Source organism: Xiphophorus hellerii, chromosome 4, assembly GCF_003331165.1.
Source record: "Xiphophorus hellerii strain 12219 chromosome 4, Xiphophorus_hellerii-4.1, whole genome shotgun sequence".
NCBI classification, from domain to species: Eukaryota; Metazoa; Chordata; class Actinopteri; order Cyprinodontiformes; family Poeciliidae; genus Xiphophorus; species Xiphophorus hellerii.
This window is the reverse complement of record NC_045675.1, coordinates 26,113,201-26,135,712: the sequence shown is the minus strand read 5'-3', so window position 1 is coordinate 26,135,712 and position 22,512 is coordinate 26,113,201. Positions and strand designations below refer to the sequence as shown.

Genomic DNA, 22,512 nt, shown 5'->3' with positions numbered 1-22,512 from the left:
CAAGAAAGGATCTGAAGAATTTCAACAGCTACAGACTCAGATACTTGCCATTTGACATAACTATAAGCATGTAAAAGACATCCGAGATAAAGACATCATCACATGCTCAGCGACAAGCTTTGCACAGCACGCAGATTGTAAATTGATTGTAAATCCCACATCATTATGATGCACCTTGGTTGATGAATCATGACAATTTGTTTCATATACAGCATAATGTCAGCTCTGAGCAGCAGTTGTGATGTGCAGCTAAGCTGGTGTTTTGCATGTCCATTTTTAGGAAGAAAAATCATTTCATAACAGCGTAAATACAGCCATGCACTATAAATAAGTCTTCCTTTTGTACAAAATACACAAAGCACGAGAGGCTTCACCTGATGAAAAGACAGCATGCAATAGTCAGGAAAATACTGCTAGAGCTACCAACGACATAATGGGAAGTAAAAATGATATAAAAAGGCAGAAGGCGCAAGGGACCGCAGGGCAGAGAACCGAGCCAAGATAAGTGGAGCTTACCAATTTGCTCACTTATAAAGCAGTGGCCTAATTTACCAAGTGAAGTCACTGAGGATAGACTTCGTTCTTTTCATTATATAAAAACTAAGGCTGTGTTTGGGTTGAATCGCCTTTTGTTTATAAGCATTTTAAGAGTTTAAATTGTGTTTCCTGTTTGTAAAACTGTGGCGTGGCCAAATTTCAGTAACTGCTTTGGTAAATAAAACTAGAAAAGAACATAAAGCACAAATGTAAAAACGCAATTTCCTTTCATTTTTTTTCATGTTGAATTTGAATTTTGAGGAAGTACGTCACCAATTTCAGTGATGTAATTACATTTTTTTTATCAACTATTCCAATTATAATGCCATGCAATGTTAAGCATGATATTGTTAGCATTAGAAACGGATATGATCTGATAGAGTGAAACCAATGATCCATCCACTAATAAAGACAGAATGGGTCTTGTATTGAAGAAATTCAGATTTTACAGCATTTAAGTTCTTAGACAAAAATGCTTTTAGTTAATATTATAAACACATGAAAATTTAATCAGATTCATTTTTTAATTTTTGTCAGATTAAATTTTAACATACGGGTGTAAACCAATACAGAAGAGATGTGGTGGCTTTTCAGGTCATTCTACCAAAATTTACAACCCAATAAAGCTAGCAGTCTTCTTTTCAACTACATAGTCTCTGCTTGTTCCCCTTACACTAAACATTCTGTTTATAGATTTAGCAGCTCTGTAGCGTAATGTTAATATAAACACAAAGGCATCATTCTGAGGCACGTCATGCCAGTATCAGTCTTTTAAATATTAATACAACTAAAGCTATGAGCACAAACTAAATTGAAAAAGCACTGAATAACTGAATTGCCCACATTACAGTTTGAAAAGGAATCCTAAAGGAAACCCTGCAATAAGGTGAAAACATTAGATTACCATAAAGATAAGGCAACAAAGTAAACTGCGAACAAAATATTTATCAAATCAAATTCATCGGTACGACCAATACAAAATAAGTTTGAGCTAGCTTGAACTAATCAATCCGCTTTCTTGTAACATTCTCAAGCTATGCTCTGGACGCCAACCAAAAGGTGAAAAACAATCATAACAATTAGTAAGGATGGCTTAGCTACTTACACAAAACTTTGGCACTGATTCGTGTCCTATCTGAGATAACTAGCTACATGACAGGTTGGTTGACTGGCTAACATTCAGCAGGTGGAGTGGTACACTTTCCTCTTGTCTTGGTTCAGTCTGACCTTGTCAACCTAATTCCTTCCTCTCTTTTTCTGCCTCAACTGGCTGTTCTGAGACTGGGCCTGGTATTGTTTGTTAGCACACACTGTGGGGGTTGGGTGGAAAGTGTACAAGGGTGAGCTGTTTGCTATCATGAGCAGTGGAAGCACTGTGCAGAGACGCAAAGCAATCTGGACATCCCTTTTCATTGATGGCAGTCAAATTATGTGATATGTGAGGCATAGTGTGTGGTTTTACTGATTACATTGTTTAGAGAGGAATCCAAAAAGCAGAGGAGCTTAAAGGCTAAGGTGATTTTTTTGAATTTATTAATCAAATTCAAGTCCAGACAAGGTAAGTCTCAAGAACCATCAAAACTATTATGCATGCTAATTGAAGTACACCACTCCTATTGAGTCATGGTTTGGTTGAAAGCAACCAAACCAGCCATAGCCATGTTTGAGGAAGTGATACAGCAAGAAATCAGCCGCTGGGTGAATCAGATGATTCTTATTTGGATTGTCAGTTATCGGTTGAAGGGACACTCAAAAATCCAATCACTGGATGCATTATTATAAGCATTAAGACAAAAAACCCATGTGGACATTATAATAGAAGGGAAAGGGCTGAAAAGATGAAAAAACACAGAGGTATAAGAAGCCGTTTGATAGGAAACTGCATTTTCAAGGAAGTCTAGACACACATCTGCACTTTATTTAGATCATGTGGAGCGCACAATGTTCAGGAGATAACAGGAAGGTCAAGGTCCTGAGCACAACAAAGTTCCTCTATTTTATCCTCCTTTCGAGCTGTAAACCTCTCCTATTTATGGTAAACACACAGAGGTGTTTTTGTATCGCTAGCTGTGCAAATCACACCAACTGCACACATGAGGCACCAAACGCAGTTTAAAATGTAAACTTTAAATCATTTTGTGGTCATTTTAAAATAGTAAAACCATGCTTTACACTGAGTGCTCTCTTATTCTCAACTCTGCTTCGAACATTGATAACTACTCAAAAATAATTCTTGATAATCACTTTATACAACAGATTTAAAGAAAATATAGAATTAGTTAGAAGTGTTGGCAAGCCAAAGCTTTGTGCAAAACAGATAAAAATGGCACCACTGCAGAACACATACATAGTATAGTTCAGCTTAATCTTTAATATATTTGACTTGTTAAGAGATCTCATCTCTTTTTGCTGGTAAAATGATTTGAAAAGCTAGCAGCATGAGAGCAGACAGTACTTTATACACTACATTTTATGTTGCATTATTTAATAGCATTATCTCTATAAAACAAACTCAAACCACATGGTTAAAAGAATTCCCAAAAGAAAAACAGCCACCACTATCCCTCACTATCAATTATTGAAGCAGTTGTCGCAGCCACACTGCGTTCTCCGCTAGTTCAACCCTATACTGTCTAAACGGGGATTTGGGATTCTATCCACTTCTCACATTCCTCATCTCAACTATAGGTCAGTTGACAACAGCAGTATCTATTACAATGTTGCGCCCCATACTCGTCAAGGTCACCCACTTGTCTCCGACAGGGAGAGAAGCTGTGCTGGGAGCAGAAATCCAGATAAGCTAAGCTGAGCCCACAAGGATTTCTCTTTCTCCAGCCCACTCCATAGTCATAAATCTTATCTCTTGGTAAAAGGGAAACCTGACTGCAAACTGAAAGGCTGTCATCAACCGCTCAGCCGCCTAAATTCCCACCCAAATACCGATGATTCAGTCCTCTTACAAGTGTAAAGGATTTGTGTTAAAAAAAAAAAAAAAAAGAGACAAAAGAACCCACACGGTTTACTTTTACCCATAATGCAGCTGTGAGCAAAAAGACGGTTTTATCTTTCAAGTTGCTCTGCTTTTAAAAGCCAAAGGCAGTTTAAAAATCAAGCAGAGTAACAACACTTGAACCTAGACATGCTATCCTGAAATCTTATCAGCGAGGCAACAAAGGACATTTTTACAAGTCCTACATAGCATACAAAGAAAACAAGTTGTTATTCAGGCGGTGAGATTTCCCCAGAGTTCCCAACCTCAAACTATTTATAGATGTTCTGTTAATCTGTTTCCCTTGTGTTAACACTCGGCTGTGGGTGGTGCCTTCTCCAAACATTAGAAAGACAATCCTGAGTCGCGCATCAATAAACACGTTTTTCTCAGATGAGATTTATGCCAAATTACTCCCCATTGTTCAGCGGCTAACACCAAAAAAAACAAGGCCTATTTAGGTTGCAAGCTAACGGCACACTTTAAGACACGAGGTATTACTTTAAGAAATCACACAATTAAAATTAAAAATATAGCTACACAACAGGGAGATACCTTTAGATAACCCTTTGAAATGCTTCGAAAGATCCCTCATGGCTTATCCTCCTAAGATGCAGTCAAGGTTTTAGCAGTTCAGACGGAGCCTCGGATGATAAATGAGCGGAGGTTAAGGCTATGGCCGTAGGAGGAGAGATGTATATCTGTACATATGGAGGAGTGTACTCAGCTTTGTTCTACGAATGGCCCTTGAGCTGCACTCCATGCTCTGCCCCTCAATCTGCCTCTCTACCCAGGCCTTGCTACTCTCATTGACCCCAACTGCAGGCTGTCTCGTTGAACCATGTCTACCTTAATGGGTGGTGATGTGCACTATTACCAAGTGCCAGTAGTTCCTGCACTAAAGCCTCAAAAAATCCTATAGACCGTTACGCCTTAATGCACCTGGAGGCGACGACTGCTGCAGCTCATACCACATGACACTTGAACACAGATGCTGGTGAAAGGACGAAACGCCCGAAAAGGCAGATGAATAATACAGCAGGGGGAGAGTAGGCTAGCACTCAATCCATCTATTGATTTTCCCGGTGAACTCAGAACTGGGTTTTCAAAATAAAGTGAGCAAAACATAATTCGGATGATCACATATCAAATAATATATGATGTTACATTGATGAAACTTTTTATGCTTAGCTTTGTTTCACTTCTGTGATTATGTCTTTCTCCTGCATGTGTTTAGGTCCTACACCTCATCACACTCTCCACAACTTATGTACAACCTTTCAGTCAACGTTTGTGCAATTAGAAACAGAAAGTAGAAAAAATAAACTCTACTAAGTTCACAAATTTGTCTCTCAACTCTGATCTCAAAGGGGCTGTGCTCTACAGTTGTCCCCTGTCCTTTAGGGACCCAATATTCACAGATTTTTCTGTCGAACGCAACTACAAAGTGTTTGCTGGAAATCTGCCTATCTGCACATGTTTTTAAGAGTATATCTTAAATATTCAAAATGCAATTTAAATTGAGAAAACATTTTTGTTAACTGAAATAAATAAAAACAGTAATTAAAGAGGAAAAACTATAACTGGAACTATCGTGCATTCATAAAACTAAAACATACTGAAATTATAGACCTAATATCCTTTGTTTTTGTGTTTATGAATCTATTTAGTAGCTTTTCAAACTGATGTTAAATTGATTCACTGTTTTAAGAATTAAACACAGTTATTAGTGTTTTAGAGGATGTCTAAAGTATTTATGAATCTGAGATATTTGTGGGCAGCAGCTGTCCAAAACCACTTGTGAATACTGGAGGTTCACTATTCAAAATATACTTTTCAAAATCTTGTAGCTGACAAGAACCTCTCTGATGGCACAGATGTTGCAGATTTGTACACATACCTTACCACTCATTTATGCTTGTGAGGAACCCTTGCATTGGTTACAGCCAATCCAATGATTCATAACATAAAGGGTGGGCATATATTGTCCACCTGAACCCTGTTAGGAAAAGTACCAGGCCAACCTTATTGCCAAGAAGTTATTGCACTATTAGAACTTTGTGCTATGTTAGCGGAATAATAACATTGTAACAAAAACTACTAAAATTTGTAGACTTTAGCTACTTTAAAAAAAACATTCCTTGTTCCTGAATAGTAGTAGAAGTTATACTACATAAACTGTAATAAAGAGGGAATGACGTATGTCTTACAAACAAAACCTCAAAGGAAAAGATGTAAACAGAAGCGGTCACCTGGAAAAAATATCTAGAAAAGTAGATTTTCTTTCCCAGTAGGACATTGTGATTATTCTTTGATTTTTTTTAGACATAACTTGAGTCATGCGTGTTAATGTTCCACAAACAAATGTATCTATTCTTAGATACAAGTCTTGTAAAAAAAAACAAACAAACTGATCTGCAGTGAATGCAACATGCATTTCAACACATCTATATTTAAGTTCTGACATGTATACATTTGAGAATTACAAAACTAAAACGTTTGCACTAACTATAAAATTCTTTAAGAGCTAAGAGCCAAAAACGAACCAGTGACTCTCAAAAACGAAAAGCTGCTTGAGGTGGTTTAAATCAACTTGCAAGAACAAAAGCACTTGGTGACCCTTAAGCACTTGTGAAACACTTCTACGACTTAAAATGTCAGCCCAGTCCAGAGGAACCGTGAAACTGAACTCCCAGGCAGAGACGCTCAAATAAATAAAACCTCTCTTGATCATTAAAACCTCTATTAAAGTCAGAAAGTGGTGATGTTGATGTTGAGCAGGAGTAAAGTGAAACCCACTATATCACACCAAATCTCCCCCCATTAGCCAGACGCTCAGCAGAGGTCTGCAGCTCTCAGCCGTCAGACTTTGATGACCTTGTTAGTTTGAGTGCCTAATCTGCTAATGCCCTGATAAAAATAAACAGTCAGGGCAGTCATTGTAGTCCCCCCCACACACACACTTCTCCTCCTTCCCTGTCTGCAGCTGCTATCCACGAAACACAGATGATACCTCCATCTTTATTTATCCTGAGGACTGACTGTCAAATTGACAGCAAGAAGAGCCGGAGGGGGGGCGGGGTTCCTGCCGGTACAAAGATAGATAACTGCCCTTTAACATGATGTGACTGGTTTATGTCGGATATTGGTGTACGCAGTAAATTCTGGGATATTAGAAATGAGTTATCTGTTTTATGACAGCCACTAAACTCTATCACTAGCCACAGGCCCGTTAAGCAAGAATTAATTTTTTAAGCTACACACGGCTTCGAGGAGAATTTTGCTTGCCTTCTTTGACGTTAATAATTCACACACAATAAGTTATTAAAGGAAAGGCTGGAATAAATATAAATTCTTAAAAATACAGCATAGACCGGACATAAACAATAAAAGCACGCCAGTAAAACAAACGCATAGCGTTATAGCTGTAATAAATGTCTATCGTGACCAGTGGGCTCTTCGCCGACCAGCTACAGTTGTATATTGAACTAAAGTAATAACTTGCAGCATATAACGTCAACAAATGGAGCCAGCAGAAAAGTCTCATTCTTTCAGGATGCATAATCTAAATGGATGTGGTTAAATATAATTCAGTTTTCCAGATGGACATAGAAGTCCCTCCTAATCGAATGTGCGACTTCAGCTTATTGCCAAACACTTAACAACTCTCCATCCTCCCTTACGAACGGGGAGTTTATTTCCATTTTCACTTCACCCACGTTACTCCTGCAACTACATCAACAAAACACAATGAGAGATTTAAAAATAATGTAACGCCGGGGTGCAAGTGGCGTAAAAACAAACCGGTGTCTACCTCTTGTTCTTAGCTTCCAGACTAAAAAGATTCACTGTAGTTACGGATCACTGCCATCGACTGAAATAACAAATTCTTAGCGTGCTATTCATTCATCACTCATTAAATCTGTTTGGTTGTACGGCGCAATGAGACAAAAGCAGCATGTCAGCTGACTGTGTCAACACACTTTATCAAACTCCCACGATGTTGCTCACTGCAGACAAATAAGGAGTCAAAAGCTTCACAAATAAACCGTACGTGCTTTGAAGGGGAGACTTCTCTGCACACAAAGGAACCGAATGCATAAAGGGTCTGCAGGTAAAGGTAACATTTAGATGAAAAAGTAGAAAGCACCCGTCTGGAGAGCATGTCAACACACGCTGCCAGGTCGCTGAGATTGTAGTCGGGCTGGAAAATATAGGGTTATCAGCTAAACAAGGCCAGCTGGCACTAAGGTTCATTTACAACCCTGATAATGTGCATTTTGCACTTGCACATAGTTCATGGATCAGAAAATCTATTTTCTAAACGTCATGCACTTAAAAGCAGAAAGAATAAAATGTTTTTTATGGTGGCATTTTGTCTTTCAAAGCTTTCATTTTTACAAAATAAAACAAACTATTTTACTAGACAATGGAGCTTTATGATTTTCACAAGGCATAAAATGTGGATGGAATTGCTGAATCGAACAAAATGAAATGGAGTGTAATTGTAAAACACAGAATACAGGAATGGTACTTTACGGATTGAACCAAACAAATTAGTTATTAGCCAACAATCTAAGTCTATATATTAGCTATATATTTATATTGTTTAGAGCTATAACACTTGTCATTAATAACTACATCACTGAAATAGTCAATTGGTAAGTGATGCAATTTTAGTTTGAAGACCAGTGCTTATGGCTGAAACATCAACAAGTCAACCAAACAGAGAAGACGATAGCTAGAGTTAACCTCAGCAAAGGGAAATGTGTCTTTACTTGAGACATTTTGTTGCCTTAGTGCTTTTGAAAACTAATTCTCATGTTTTTGCACGGTTTATGGAAATGCTACAATATTCCAGCAGATTTCCCAAACCCAACATCAAAACATTTTTAAGGTAAATATTAATGCTAAACACAGAAGGATGAACAATTTCTACGGTGTTGGCTAGGCGATTCTCGTCCAGTCCAACATCCTCCTGGACTGTTGAATGTTTTCCCTCTATGCCTGGGCTCCAGTCAATTATTTCCAGCTGTATTACCCCCATCATAACCTTGCCCAGAACTGCTTTAAATAAAGAAGAGCTGAAGACTGCTGACCATATGGGTCCGGATAGAGGATGTGAGAAAAACAGCGTGATGCGACAAACGACATTTCAACGGGGGACTCGTTCTCACAACAGATAATGCAACGCTTCAGTATTCAAGGACACCAGCGCGGTCTCTGGTGAGCATATCAGCATTCATAAGAGGACTCTCTGCTGTGGCAGGGGTGACTTTGATGCATGTTTAAGGAAAGCAAGAAGCATGAGAAAAATCAAACCCTCAATGCACAGGGGAGCAGAAAAGTCACTGGCATCCAGCCAGTTTCTGAGAACGGCTCGAGCAAAGGACAACCGAAATTTATTACTCGTGGTATTAAAGCTTTAATTATTAAAAATTGTGTACCAATAAATAATGTAAAACACTCACTGGAAGGAGGAATAAAGGGGAATTAACACTCTGGAAAAGGAAAAAATATTCTTAATTTCTGGGAGCAAGAGGCAGAATAAATTGCTGATGTTGCAATAAAATCTCAGGCAAGGTGTCAAATTCAATGTTTTTTAGTAGTTAGTCCATAAATTCTTTATATAGTCCCCCATCCAGTTTATACTGGACTCGGGCCTTTCGAGAGACTCTTTGTCTCTCATTTTCTAAGTGTATATTTCCCAAACTGAAAATGTACTCAAAAATTACTGTTTGGCGGAGTTTTCTGTAACAGAGCTGGTTTAATTGGGTTGTTCTGCTGACAAGCACTTCATCACAACTCCTTTTGGACTGTTATTTTAATACTCTCATTCCTTCACGGGCCAAGTCTGACCCGGTATAAACGCCTGTGCCAACCCCATAAATTTGAAATGTCACGTCAACAGTGACCCCGCTCCTCGATGCCAAAGTCAAACAGTTACATGTCATCGAGCTTGGAGAAGCTTGGCAGCAGAGCGGAGGAAGACACACATGTTTGTGTGCTTAGCACAGAAAGTGTATTTATTTTCGTCTCTCTTCCAGGGCAGTGGATTGGCGCGAGGATTTCAGCGCGGCGATGACGAGTTAAGCTGTTGGATCCCGGCCGGGGCCACTGTGCCACAAGACGCTTTAACTCATTGTCAAATATTCGCATTTCCCTGCATATTTAACACAATCGGCTTCGGTGTAACGCTCTCGTGAGAGTTGTGCGTTTCCAAATGAGTAAATCCAAGGTAAATAGGGCTGGAAAGGAGGAATGTGCATTGAATAAAACATTCATTTTCCTCTGTAATTAATTAAGAATTGAAAATGTCATTTTCAGCCCGATATGTTTTGGTTTCAGACGACAATGTATAAGTTAGCATCTATCTTTAGTGGAGATGATCCAGATTTAACCTTATAGACCAATTTATAAAGCACCAGAAAATGTCCCAAAAATCTGATTTGGACATTATCTAGGAATGCCCTTTGACCCACGCAGCACACACCAGGAGATTGACCGCGTCGTGTTATGAAGCATGAGTGGAGCGTGGAGGAGGAAGGGCGACTGATAAAGTACGCCGCGGTTACCGGGTCAACCCTTATCGACGGACGCTTCTGAATTTAATCTCTTCACTGGAGACGTTTCTGAGACATGTCTTTGTGTCAAATGAGCCTCTTCTATGCACTCCATTGTTCGTATTCCTTTTTCACTATTCCAGAAACCTATTCATACCTTTTGTCAAAAGCAACATGTACTAGCTGTGTAGCAGTTGTGTAAAACCCTTGACTGGGTTTGGGAAGAATTCAGATTTTTACAAGATTGGCATTCAAAACATTTTTCCAGCCTTCCTGTAGTAAGCAGGCAACATAGTGATGAAGCACAAGGTTATGACATGCTTATCTAAAGCATAGAAGTAATTATAGGATGTGTCATCGCTTTTACAATGTGCTGAAAGTGTACTGATATATCTGTAAAAATCGGTTATTGCTCATAACGGTATCGATATCGGACCAAATTTTCTTATCTGTGCATCCCTACATTTTACATATTTTGATTTCTCAGACTTCATTTTTGGACCCCTCACTGGTGCTGAAAAAATTGCTAGCTTTAGTCTTCTTCACAAAGTAACAACTTCCACACTAAGGATTGTTGTCAGTGCTTTGGTAGGATGCAGTTACTGGTTGTAAATCAGAAGTATTTTTGAGTTTCCAAATGGTCGATCACCTGTCAAAACGGAACATCTGATTCTTCCATGCATCTCTTTTGGAGCAGTAGTGGTGTGGAAACGTCCTAATCTGACTTTACAAGCTTAAATGTACAAGACTGAAGAACAGGTTTTTATTTCAAATTGTGGATGGCTAAAACCCCAATAGTTTATCTTTTTTGAATATTCGGAAACAAAAACAATACAGAGAAACAAATGGTAAATTAGAATCCCTTTGCTGTAAAATAATAATTACATTTACATTAAAGTGTAATAAAGACTACGCTTGTTAAAAGCCCAAATAACTGGAAACGGGTTCAGCTGTTCTAATTTCTCTTGTATGTGTTGAAATAAATCTATCATCTCATAAATGTTTGACATTGGTCCCAAAGGAGGGACGTGTTCTCCTTTTAATTTCTATCAGGAGAATAATCCCCTTTTGAAACCCTTTTTAGGGTGAATTAGAAAGGCCCAGTATTCAAAGAGATGAGTGCAGAGAAGGGGGCGGGAATAATCACAAGGGCCTGGCTGTCTGTGTGGATTAGAATGGGAAGAGAAAATCCTTTCATCTCAGATCTGTACTTCCAAGCTTGGGAGCATGCTTGCACAAACCTCTAATGCACGCTCCTCATAAAAGAAACCCAAAGACCTCTATATTGTCTTATTCTGTTTTAACATCCAAGAGGCTGTTATTTAAATTTAAACAGATGGAATTCAATTACGCTCCAAATGAGTCTGACAGTCGCAGGATTAGAGAGGCGCTTATTTAAAAAAGAAAAAGAAAAAAAGTGTCGTTCTCTGGGGCTGACCTTTCAGTTTGACAACACAAAGCCCAGGAGGCCACCCTCATGGTCTTACTTTCCTCCATCGTTTCTCATGCTGAAATGTTGACGGCTGCACTATTTTAGTTGGACAGCTTGTTGACAGAACCTCCTTAGCCAGAGAGCAACAACTAACATCTCAGCATAACACCATCTGACAGATAAGAAAATGGATTAGCCATTATGCGTGTTTGCTCACTTGTCTAACTTTGTGAGTGTGAAAACAACTGTGCATGCGTGCAGCAGGAACTGGTACTTAAAAAAAAAAAAAAGACTACTTTAAAGTTGTTCTCGCACTAAAAGGAGAAAACGCTGTTAGCAAACTACTAAATAGTTTAGAGCTTTTGCTAAAATCTGGACCGGAAATTAAAAAAAATAAAATACACTTGGGTTATTTCCGCATTACTGGAAATTTGCCCGATAGTATCTCGAACGAAACTACATTTCCAGATTTCAGAACTGTAACAATCAAAACATGATCGCATTGAAGTTTGTTTTCAAAAAGGAAAAAAAAAAGGAGTGGTATTTTTAGGGTGAAAGTAGATAAGAGCACAGCGGGGGGTGGTGGTGCACTGAACTGTACAATGAAATCTGTGTAATGTAGCTTACACTTGAGGAAATAGGAGAGAGACGAGCCAAAGCTAACAGAAACACTCTTTCTTCATACTCTTACTCAATTCAACTGTGTGCAGCAACAATGACGACATGCGCCAAGGACATGAAACACAAAGAAGCCTGCAGGTCCAAAACACAAGCAGGAGGAAGAAAAACAACATGAACGCTTGTTTTGGGTGAGGAGACTGCTGGTATCCCCATTTGGATGGAGTATTACTCACATACAACAAGCTGCCTCAAATAACTCATGCAGGTTTATCTACATTTACTTCAAACTGCACAGAGTGTAATTGTACACAAAAATCATAGTCTTGGCATGTACCTTGGCTTTGAAGTTACGATTTGGTACGTTTTCAGTCCAGCTACGGTGAGGTAAGCAAAACAAAAGGACATATTGTTTTCTTCGTACAACATAACTTCTAGATAAAAACTATTTGACCATCTCAAAATCAATATTCTCTGCAGAATATATATATATATATATATATTTAAAAATAATAATAATAATCTTGTAATAAGAAGAAAGCATAACTACTAGCAATGGTCTTTTGTTAAGTATTGACTGTAGTTTCTGTAGAAAAGTCTGTTTTGATGTGTAGCCAGAGCTAAGAGTAGTGGAATTGTGGATGAGCTGCAGGGACACAGACTTTTTTTCTAAGTTCATAATCATAATGATCCATAATGATCAGCCAATGTTTCCGTCCAGATTTACCATGTCTGGCTTTTTCTGATGTAGAATTATGATGCATGTCTCACATCCAACTTATCCAAGTTGGATAAAATGTGACTGAGACTGCCGCAAAAAAGACGCATTTAAGTCGCATCTGGGCAAAAAAAGCTAATTTTGGGTTGCATTTATCTGCGATGTGGTATATTATTATACTTTTTTTGCATCTGGGCAAAAAAAGCTAATTTTGGGTTGCATTTATCTGCGATGTGGTATATTATTATATTCCACCCTTTTTCCCACCTTTTTGCACAGAAAACAGACTCGGGTACCAAACAACTTCGCATCAGAAACATGAGTGGTTCCCTAAAGTTGTTTCACTCAACAAACATCCTGCAAACAATCCCTTTAGGGTGAATACAATCTGTTTAGGGGGAGGGCAAGGAGTAAGTTTCTATACCAATCTTCTTCAAACAATGCCTTGCTGTGAACTTCCTCTTTGTTCAACAAAAAAGCGACAAGGATTGTTAGGATACAATGATCTTCTCAGTTTGTTGTTACTGATGTTCTGTTTTGTTTTGTTTTTTAAATCCTGGAACCCGAGGTGTCAAAGTACACGCGTCTTTTCACATGACACCACTGTGGAGACAAAACCTTTGGAAACAAGTGAGAAATCCCCAAACTGTTTTACAACCTTAGCAAGTTGGTGCAAAGTTTGGGCCACCTCTTTTCTGCGTTGGGAGAAAATTCCAGTTGAAGGAAGGGAGGGTGGTGGTTTTGGTAACGGGTGAGCCACGTCTGCTCCTCCCCACTGTGTGGGTTTTGTTCTGCTAATCAGACCACATGCCTCAAGGATTGAGGAATCCGAGAGCTCTCAGCCAGCTCCTCTCATTCCACACACAGCCGCAGCGGCCTGTGACAAACTATTCAGTGTGTTGTGGGGTTAAAGACTCTATCCATTCATAACACTGCTCCCCGCCTTCCCTCCTCTCCTAATCTCAGGCAGTTCTACCCCCCTGTCCTCTCTTCTTACCCCTCATGTGCCCTCTCTCTCTCTCTATGTCTCTCTCTGTTTCTCACCACAGCAGTGGATTCTTTATCTCTCTCTACATTCAACACGCTGAGTCTGAATAGCTTTATTATTAGACTACGGTCCAACCACACAGCCACCACAAATTTAAATAGAAAAACAAAAATATGTGTATATTCACTTAGTCCGGCCCAAAGCCTGGATATTCGCCTTCCTCTTTCCTCTCTTGTTTACTCCCCCCACCCACCACCTCTTCTGTATTTTGTTGGGGGTTTTTCCCCCCCCTCTCTGTTCTCTCCTGCTACTCACGCATCGAGAGGCGAAACGAGGCACGTTGGAAATTTGCAGGCTGACAATGGAAGACAGCTGCTCTGGATGCATAAGTCTTTCATGAGCTGAATTGGTTGTACAAGCCTTAGCTCCCCCACAACCCCCTGCCCTCATCCCGCACATGCCTCCCTGCTAGTGAGCGGATCCAGACGCAGCACAGCACACCTCCTGGAAAACTAAGCGGAGAGAAAGACGGGGAGGCAAAGACAAAGCGTGACAGGGGCTTTGTTTGACAGATCTGGGATGGTCCCCCCCCCCCACTTGCCAAAGTGGACCAAGAGATTTCTGTTTGGATACTGTTGCTTATTTCTGCTCTGCACACTTACCTAACGTAGACAAAACTGATGAAAGAGCTGGTTTTTAATTGGACGACGTCAACTATGAAAACAAACTAAAAGTGGGAATCAAAACACCATCATCTTTAATTTGCAAAAGCTGCTCTGGCAAAAAGAGAATCAATCTTTCCATTATATCATCTAACGTTGGCAACAGCATAGAAATGCGTAATAAAAAGCACACACAGCATTTAAACAGAACATAAATTTAGTATCCACACACATTCGTCAAGAAAATAATAGCTGAGTCTGGTTGCAAGTGATAAATAGTGTTGAAAAAGAAAAAATGTTAATTATTAAAGTACCTTCCAAAAAAAGGAGCACACACGAAGCTTCCTCAATTAGCAAGTAAAAAAAAACATATGTTCTGCTGTATTAAATAGACCACTCAAGAAATTATCATACTATAAATGTATCTGAATTACAGCCAACAAGATGTAAATTACTTTTAAAATTCAGTGTCATGCAGTTCCAAGAAAGCAAATGCAACTAACAGCAGCAACCACAACAACAGTGGGTATCTGACACACTTTTTCAGAACAAAAAAAAAAATGCCTTTGCTACCAACTCTCCCGCAGAGGCAAAGAGCTGCATTTAAAATAGTAGGGGAATGTTTCTTGGCCAATTCAAGGTTAACAAGGAGTTGGATGCTTTAAAGAAAAAAGAAAAAACCCTACAAACTGCCTCGTTTAGTCCGCTTTGATTGAACACCCCTTCATTTGACTAGAATATTCAGTTTGTTTTTGGAGGTGTGAATGCACAGTCAAACTCTCATTCAAACCGAAATAGTAAACTCTGGTCTTCCTAAAAACCTAGGTCTTGGTTCGGTGTAAGTGAACTCTGGTGCAATTCAAATGTGAATGCCAAGTGGACCGGAGATCACTCCAAAAGCAGGAAGCAAAGTATACTGAAGGGCATTCTGGGTAAACTATGAAAACAAACGCGCGAATTCTAGCAGTAGTGGAAAAAATGAGGCATCGTAACAAATTTCTAAAATTTGACACCATTTCATTTTTGCTTACATTTCACAAAGCAGGAAGTTACGCTCATGTTTTCTTCTGAGGTTTTTGTGTCGTATCCTTAAGTGGTTCTTGGTGCAGCGCCACCACAGATGAATAGGTTTTTCAAAGGGTTTAGTTCATTTGACACAGTGCAGTGTAAAAGCCAACCGCACCAGATGAAAGTCTAACAAATATTGCAATTTTGTTCCCTAATCAAAAGTCTACCAGACTATCAGGCGTGATAACACCCTTAAATAAACTGTTATCAGAATGAAATATTTCAGTCCAGAGTTAGTAAATACAGGTTTTTAGGCCCATCTAATTTGTAGGTAGACTCCTAGAAGAGCATTGAAAAGTTACTTTTTGTGTTATCACACATAAAATGAAGTTTACAATCCAAATTTGTTTTACAGAGCCAATGTTCAGTTATTGTTTAATCAATCCAGTGTTTTAAATTTGGAAATATAGTGGACAGTATTAGTGGATTTTCTGTAGATCGTAACATTAAATTATTCCCAAAAAATCTGCCTATTTGTAGTTTTTGTAGGGTATATATAAAATATAGGGGAGAAAATGCATCATGGGAAGCTGAAATACATAGGCACAATGCTACTTGACGTGCTATTGACTGGAATTGGCAAAGCAGGCAATCCAAGAGCCCCTTTTTTTCTCATTGGCACCGATTGTCTCCATAAGAGTGAATATTTAGTTTAGCATCAAAAAGTAGACGAAGCCAACGTCACAACCATTACTGAATATATATTCTGCAGTCTGCTTACAAATTGCTCATACTGTACCTAAAATGATGCCTCACCTTAAGGTTTCTACAATGCTTTCTATCATGCAAGGCCAATCCAACAGGGCAACTCAAGGACTACTTTCTATTTCTTTTAAAAAGTCTTGAACATAGACATACAAAGTACACTGCCTGGCCAAAAAAAAAGTCGCCACCTGGATTTAACTAAGCAAATAGGTACAAGCCTCCTATTGGATAAGTACTGCATAGGCGATTATCTTTCAGCTGGCAACAAGTTATTTAACCCCAGCTGATGCAATGAGTAACTCCTCATTTCTTAAACAACCATGGCAAAAGACACATCCTGTGGTCGTGGAAAAGACGTTAGTCTGTTTAAGAAGGGTCAAATCATTGGCATGCATCAAGCAGAGAAAACATCTAAGGAGATTGCAGAAACTACTAGAATTGGGTTAAGAACTGTCCAACGCATCATTAAAAACTGGAAGGATGGTGGGGAACCATCGTCTTCCAGGAAGAAATGTGGTCGGAAAAAAATCCTGAATGATCGTGATCGGCGATTACTTAAACGTTTGGTCAAATCAAATCGAAGAAAAACAACAGCAGAACTCAGGAGTATGTTTAATTGTGAACGCAAAAGCATTTCCACACGCACAATGCGAAGGGAACTCAAGGGGTTGGGATTGAACAGCTGTGTAGCCGTAAGAAAACCTCTAATCAGTAAGGCTAACCAGAAAAAAAGGCTTTAGTTTGCTAGGGAGCATAAAGATTGGACTCTGGAGGAATGGAAGAGGGTCATGTGGTCTGATGAGTCCAGATTTACCCTGTTCCAGAGTGATGGGCGCATCAGGGTAAGAAGAGAGGCAGGTGAAGTGATGCACCCATCATGCCTAGTGCTTACTGTACAAGCCTATGGGGGCAGTGCTATGATCTGGGGTTGCTGCAGTTGGTCAGGTCTAGGTTCAGCAACATTGTGTGCCTAAAGAATGAGGTCAGCTGACTACCTGAATATACTGAATGACCAGGTTATTCCATCAATGGATTTTGTCTTCCCAAATGGAACGGGCATATTCCAAGATGACAATGCCAGGATTCATCGGGCTCACATTGTGAAAGAGTGGTTCAGGGAGCATGAGACATCTTTTTCACACATGGATTGGCCACCACAGAGTCCAGACCTTAACCCCATTGAGAATCTTTGGGATGTGCTGGAGAAGGCTTTGCGCAGTGGTCAGACTCTCCCATCATCAATACAAGATCTTGGTGAAAGATTAATGCAACACTGGATGGAAATAAATCTTGTGACACTGCAGAAGGTTATTGAAACAATGCCACAGCGAATGCGGGCTGCAATCAAAGCTAAAGGCGGTCCAACAAAATATTAGAGAGTGTGACCATTTTTTGGTGGCGACTTTTTTTTTTGGCCAGGCAGTGTATATAGAAAGATATACAACTACTATTGTAAGAGTAATTCCAAAACTTCAATAGAAAAGGTACTGACAGTAGTTAAAGAGTTCTTTCTAAAATAAACTTCACTGATGAGAAATATGCAATATGGAATTTCAATATGGAAAGATGTCAGAAGTTTTAAATGCTGCGCTGCACAACCTCTGAGTTTTCTAAACCCCAAACTAATGGTGTTACAAAGAGCTTTTACCAAAATTACAAGAGACACAACAGGTAGTTTTAAGCTCTTAAACCCTACACCTCTTTTTGAGAGTTCTGCTCAAAAAATGACATGCCCAAAATGAATTGAGTACTCAAGATATTGAATGAGAGCAAATGAACATGGCACACATTAAAATAATCTGCCTAAATAATTCTGAATGTTCTTTTGAAAGCATGAAGTTGCGATCCAAAATATTTAACAAAACAGTGAAAAAGTACAGAATCTGACTGGCACCTGTACTGAAAAATAAATGAAGTCAAGCATAGACGTTTTAGACAAGTACTAGCTGATAAAAGTTTCGGCTTGTTATTTTTTTTTTTTTAATTATAGTTATTCCATTTATTAATAATTAATTTTGGGGTTTCCTTAGAAAACATAAAAATTAACTAATATTTGTCTCCAAATGGAGTAAAATTAACAATTAAATTTAATGCAAAAATTATACAACAGTGAAAATGTAAATAATTTGCACCAACCTGTCAAAGAAAGTTATCAACACAGACAGAAAACGTGTGTAGGTTTCTTCAAAGTGCTATAGAACACCAGTAAATCTGTCATACCAGTACAACATGGTTCTCCTCAGTGTGGTTCATCATACTCATCCCCATCAGCGTAAAATCAACTCAAAGAAAAGAGATATAAGATAATAGATGCAGCAAAAATATATTTACTCAATTCAGGAAACAAAGACAAAAGCAGTGAAAACAAACAACGTGCCTTGGTAAACAATGTTGTGCAGGGGAATTCAAAATTCAAAACAGGTTGAAAAGGTTTGAGCATAAACTATATTTACTGAAGGAAAAATAATGAGAGATATATCCAGTCATTTATACAGAATCGATAACAAGGGCTGTGCAGAATTGATTAAGGACCTTTCTAATGGTGGGATTTTATAATAAGGATAACTAGCAACCTTATCTGGAAACAATAGTTTTTATTGTACAAATTAATGGTCAAATAGAGTCAAAACATTTATTTTGGAGATATTGAAGGTGTTTTTACAAGTCCGTTTTGAGGAATGGCCATAAACAAACCCCATCTCAAGCCACCCAGTTGTTTGCAACAATCCGTGACTACATAAGAGAACCTGGGCTCATGGAACCAGTCGCCACTGGTTATAATGTAGCACTGCCCCCACTTTACACCCACTCACAAACTCTACTCTGGTAACATTTTGTATCAGCTATTAAACAACAGAAAGAGGCATGCAGAGGGTGCATAACTCTGAGCCTAAAAGTGTTTTATAAAAGTGCATTTAAGTGGCTCACTAACTGGAAAAACTGAGTACTACCTCTCTTGTCTCATGGATAAACAGCCATGAACTTCAGGGAGAATACTACTTGGCAACTCATTAGCACTTCTTTTTAGCGTGGAACAACGAAAGCAAAATATTAATGAAAGACTGCATCAACACAACAAGAGCTGGAGTTTTCCTCTGCTTGAGCGTTCAGACTTTAACTAAATCATCAGTTACTGCATATTAACAATGCTGAGTTATGAGTTTACAGACAGCTTGGGTAGGTTAGGACTAGATCTGTGAATGTCTGATGATTAAGTATCTAATCTGAACATCAGTGCAGACCACATTGTGTCATTAGACCTCTCCACTGAACATCACAAAGGAGGGGAATGTGGTTTTAAATTGGCCCAAAAACTCTTGAGTGCAGGTCAGGCTTGAGCGAGCAGTGAGTAAAAGGAAATCTGAAAACAGCAAAAAGGTTGTTGGACAGCTGCCAGTGAAGCTCTTGTTGCAGAATGTGATCTATAAACTACTTGGAGTCTAACTTTTTCCAACCGCAGCGCTTTCAAAGTTTCATGATTTCAGGCTGCCCTTGCGGTAAAATTTGTTTAGCAAGAAAAGTGATAACCAACCCCAAAATCCTTCAACTGAACACACCAGGCTAAACAATCTGGCAATAAAAGTAACTCCAGCTGGCTCTAAATGACCACTGGAAAGATGTGGTTGGGCTATCAAATATTCCTAAATAAAATGAATCATTTCCTGAGCAACTGAACTATAAACACAAGCTGACAACCGTATCAGTCTTCCAATTCGCTGTGTCAATCTGTTTTTTTGTGCGGCTGAATAGGTACAGATAATTATGAGTTATTCTCTAAACACACCTGTGATTAATGTTGATGAAGGGTCTCCGTGGCAAAGCGAAACTCTACAGTTTGCAAATTTATTATTGTGTTTCAAAACATGAGTTGCATGAGAGCTTCTTTTTCAAACATACAGTAGAGATACTTAGTAGTGACAGAAATAGGATCATAAAATTAGTATTTATGATAGCATAATAAATCCTAAGTATTCCACAACAAATGTGGACATTCTGGTATTTAAATCCAAGGACCGAGGCAAAATCCGCAACACGTAATTGCAACCCAACAAGCTAGGTAGCAATTTTACGTAACCATGGGAGGCAAATATTTTGAATCGAAGCTGCATAATCAGCAGGAAAATCGTAAATCTGACACATGCTGGTGTAACAGAGCTATCTCTTACAAAAAAAAGGGTAGGACCTCAGCACCTGTTAGTAGCCTCAGTTGAAGAATATACGTTCTGCTACTGATTTGCAGCATTTAAAGAAAAATTCACTTTCGTGTATCCCATCAGGCTGTATAAGCCATTTTGATTTACGCAGATTCTAGCAGGCAGTTTTGATTTGCACTGGCATGTCTGGGAGGGAAGGGGCACGGTGAACCTTGAAGATGTGTGGAATGCGTGGTATGCTCCGCTCCGTGCTGCCAAAAGGAGCAGTCCCAGGAATAACACACAAAGACTCAGCCATTATTAAATCATATTACTGCAATTATCGCCTACACCTTCACTCTAAAGTCAACCTCACTTTGTGGCAATAGTTTAACAACTGACATGCAAGTGAAAAATAAATTAAGAAGCAATTTGTTAAATCTAGAGGAGGTGGGGGAAAAAAAAAAAGTCTTATATAAACCAGGACCATCAATGTCCGTTATGAAAGTCATTGTTTTGTTTTTTCTTATTCTTCACATCTAATTTTGTTTTGCCTACAAGCCCGAAGCAATTCACATCACTGTGAAGGCGACTAATGGTAGTTGTGGAAAAATGATTAGTGTCAAACATTTTTCACATGCAGCAGCGAGCGGCTCCCTGAGGGCAAATTCTTCAAACAGGCAACAATCCAGAAATCACAGCGGCATTGAGGCAGAGCAGAGACAACTCAGTACAAAACTACATATCATCAACTGCTCTGTGACCTCAAACGCCTGTTATATCGGCATGCTGTGATCCAAACGGTCTCAAATAAATGACTCCGAACATACTGTGGTTAAAAATAGCAAAATGTTCAATCACAGCGATGTGGAGGAAGAGATGAAATGGGTCTCCTGTTATTGATAATCTTTAAGCGCGGTGCTTGAAAAAAACGATTTCATCCATTTGTGTGAGCTGGTCCTAAAGGGGGAGTTCATATTGCATCACTTAAACATAAAACGGGTTCAAAGCAATGGCTTGTTTTCTAATTCACATGCCAGAAACCAATTTATTATCAAATAAAGGTTAGCTGAATACTATTAGATCTCTATTGCTAATTGATCAATTTTGGCAGAAGTTGATCCAACTCCATTGGTTGGAGCAAGAAGATCTTGGGTTCCAATGCCGATTTGGGCTTTTCTGATTAAAAGTTTGCCACCCCACCACACTAAGCATTGTTTCTTTATTTTAAGTACAAGTTTTTATATACCAGTAACAGCGACAGTAAAAACTGATTAAGCTAGGTTTGTAGTCGAAGCGTTGAGCTGGATGCAAGTTGGTGCGGACCAATTGAGGTACCAGCATCTGGCTTTTGGTCTCACACACTATTATTTTGAAATCATAATCGTCCACTTCTGAATTTTTAAACATTTTTTAACACAAAAACACAGTGGGCTGCTGGTAGACTGCCCTAGCACCCCCTACCACCTTCCTTAATGGTGTAAACCCTGTAAAAGTGTTAAAATGTTCATAAACAAGCATATGCCCTATTTAATCAAAGCAGTTTTTAGTTGCCATTTAAGACTCAAAGAGAGCGGTCTTGCTAGTTTTCCAAGGACTATCCCAGAATATTTTTTTTATGCAGCAAAAGGGGATTTACATTGCAAAATTAGTCCAATCTTGTAGATTTCTCCCTCAGGTTGTATCAAGACATGCTAAGAATTTAAAAAGCTGAAATTGGAATACAGAGAACTGGTGGTATTCGTGGGGTTAGGGATCACAGCTGCCCGTGAATAGCTTAATTCCACTCATACTTGAGACTCCCCTCTAAAAATTACTATACCTGCCTATTTCAATAACTCAAACACCAAAATAATCCTCTATTTGAATTAGTAAGCACAGTGGAAACTGTTCTAGCAGAACACGATAAGGTAACATCCACAGCATTTAGTTTTTCTGTTCTTGGGGGTTCAGCCAATCAGCAACAAGGAAAACAAATAGTGCTCCTGGATTGGCTGCCTTGCAAACACCAGTCAATAGCGTGTGGAATACCCTTGTATCTAGGCATTGACGGGGATGCTTTACAAAAAAAAAATTATCTGCAAGTAGGTGAATTTTCC

At 38.9% G+C, this 22,512-nt stretch overlaps 1 protein-coding gene across 1 annotated transcript in view; it reads right to left on the bottom strand.

The window, feature by feature from the left end:
- The window catches only part of znf609b (zinc finger protein 609b), a 97,205-nt gene that overhangs the window by 41,000 nt on the left and 33,693 nt on the right, over nucleotides 1-22,512 (bottom strand). The window lies entirely within an intron of this gene.